Genomic DNA, 2,784 nt, shown 5'->3' with positions numbered 1-2,784 from the left:
CTGATTAAATCTATTTCACTTGCAAAGCCTGACCACAACATCTCTGTTCCATTTAATATGCCAGTGCCCTCAATTTTCTCATCTGTCAAAAGAAATACAGTAAAAACATCTTGCACATTTTTATGCTCTTCAGACTTTTATGTAGATATAGATAATTATCTAGCATTCTTTTTGTTCTACCTAGAGGATTCCCTTTAACATTTTTTTATTGTGTCTCTTAGGAGCCCTTTACACCTCACAAAAGCAAGGTGCTTTTAAGGTGTGCTGAAAATATTGATAGCCATACAAACTGAAATCCCACAATTTTAGAGCAAAATGATTCTGATCTCCACTGGTCCATAAGGTGTTTGAGTACCTGAGGTGTATCTCACAGGCTGTGAGTCAAGGTTCCTAAATGCATGTGTGGAACCCATTTTAGCTAGTTTTTGCAAAGGTAATTGAGGAAGGAGTATATATGGCTCAAAAAATTATTGGAAAGGTGGAAAAGGCAGACTGCAGGCTGAGCTTCTAGGAATCATTCCCAATACAACGTGGTCCACCTGAGCCACCAGCATGACTGCTGTCTTTCCTATAATCCAGTAGGGATCAGAATAGCCAGATATGGTCACACATCACCTCTGCCACATTCACACTCACAACATAGATACTTCACTTTCTGATTTTCTTGACTTTTTCCTTTTATCTTTAATTCCCTAATAATAATTTTATCAGTTGTGGGGTGCAATGCGGTGTGATGATGCATGCATACATTGTAGGATGATTAAATCACCCTAACACATCAATCGCCTCACACAGACTTATCATTTTTGCAGTGAGAACATTTAAAATCCATTAGCAATTTTGCCATATGCAATACATTATTATGGTTACCTTAATATGCAATTGGTCTAAAATACATTCCTCATGTCCTACTGAAACTTTGAATCCTTCAGCCAAACATCTTCTCCAGCCCCTATTCCACCCATCAACCTTTGGTAACTGCCTTTCCACTCTCTGCCTTTTTGAGTTTGACTTGTTAAAATTCAACATATAAGTGAGATCATTTAAAATGTGTCTATCTGTGTCTGGATAATTTCAATTAGTATAAGAGTGTTGTTGGTACTGCAGTGAGAGGCATGCTTCCTTAGACCTGGCAACATTTCATTTGTTGCATTTCCAGTTTCCAGCACCAACTCACCAACAAAGATTTTACCAAAAACCTTAGGACCAGTAAATGTGAATGTTGGACCCCAAATGATTATAAGCACACCACAGAGACTCACCAGTTCAGGAAGTGTTCTGATCAGGACCCCATACACTCCTGCACCAGCAGTGGTCACTCAGACACCCATCAGAAGCAACTAGTTGGGTTCCTGGTAACAGAAAACGGGCTAGAGAATTTATAGAATCTGATTTGTCAGAAAGTAAATGAAGCAAAAAAGGAGATAAAAATGGAAAAGGCCTGAGACATTTTTCAATGAAAGTGTGTGAAAAAGTTCAGCAGAAAGGTACAACATCATGTAATGAAGTAGCTGATGAACTGGTATCAGAGTTCACCAATTCAAATAATCATTTGGCAGTTGCTTCACAGGCTTATGATCAGAAGAACATTAAGAGAAGAGTTTATGATGCTTTAAATGTGCTAATGGCAATGAACATAATTTCAAATGAAGAAAAAGAAATCAAGTGGATTGGTCTGCCTACCAGTTCTACTCAGGAATGTCAAAACCTGGAGACAGAGAAGCAGAGGCAGATAGAATGGATGAAGCAGAAGTGGGCCCAGCTGCAAGAACTTCTCCTACAGCAAATTGCTTTCAAAAACCTGGTACAGAGAAATTGACCAAACAAACTGCAAAACCAGGGCCCCGCAATGCTAAATTCCACCATTCAGCTGCTATTTATAATCATCAATACGAGCAGAAAGACGGTGATAGATTGCAGCATCTCCAGTGACAAGTTTGAATATCTTTTTAATTTTGGCAACACCCTTGAGATCCACGATGACACAGAAGTACTGAAACGAATGGGAATATCCTTAGGCCTGGAGTCAGGCCAATGCTCTCTGGAGGACCTGAAACTGGCTAAATCGCTGATGCCAAAGGCTTTAGAAAGTTACATCACAGATGTCTCCACAGGACCTTCCTGGTTAAATCAAAGACTACTTTTGAACTCTGCCCAATCAGCATCAAATTTAGACTTGACCACAGGTGCACCCTTACCCCAGTCAAGTGTAAACCAAGGGTTATGCTTGGATGCTGAAGTGGCCTTAGCAACCGGGCAGTTCCTCGGCCCAAACAGTCACCAGTCCACCAGTGCGGTCTCTCACTGCTCTGAGTCCCGAGGAGAGACCCCCTGCTCGTTCAACGGTGAAAACAAGGAAGATGAAAAGGAGGATTCCTCCTCTCCAGAATAAAGACAAGAGAAAAGTCACATTTTAATACAAGAAAATTAGTATAATATCTTCCAGGTCCATTCATGTCCTTGCAAATGACACAATTTTCTTCTTTTTAAAGACTGGATAGTATTCCATCATTTATTTATACCACACTTTATTTACTTGTCAAATAGAATTAGGTTGCTGCCTTATACTATGTGGCTAATACTGGAATCAATGCATATGAGATAACAGATACCTCTTTGATGTACTGATTTCAATTCTTTTGGATAAATGCCCAGAAGTGGGATTGCTAGATCATATAGAAGTTCTATTTTTATTTTTTCAGAAATCTCTATACTGTGTACCATAATGGCTGTACTAACTTACATTACCAACAAAATCATATACATTTTTCTCCACATCAATAC

At 39.2% G+C, this 2,784-nt stretch overlaps 1 pseudogene; it reads left to right on the top strand.

Moving 5' to 3' along the window:
• The first annotated feature begins 1,097 nt into the window (after positions 1 to 1,097).
• Positions 1,098 to 2,392, top strand: LOC101700131 (transcription factor Dp-2 pseudogene; annotated as a pseudogene).
• Positions 2,393 to 2,784: the final 392 nt, after the last annotated feature.

Source organism: Heterocephalus glaber, unplaced genomic scaffold (assembly GCF_053883595.1).
Source record: "Heterocephalus glaber isolate CG9 unplaced genomic scaffold, H.glaber_assembly_v1.0 deba00001553, whole genome shotgun sequence".
In the NCBI taxonomy this organism is placed as follows: Eukaryota; Metazoa; Chordata; class Mammalia; order Rodentia; family Bathyergidae; genus Heterocephalus; species Heterocephalus glaber.
The sequence above is the reverse complement of the archived record's forward strand: the minus strand, read 5'-3'. Positions and strand labels throughout refer to the sequence as shown.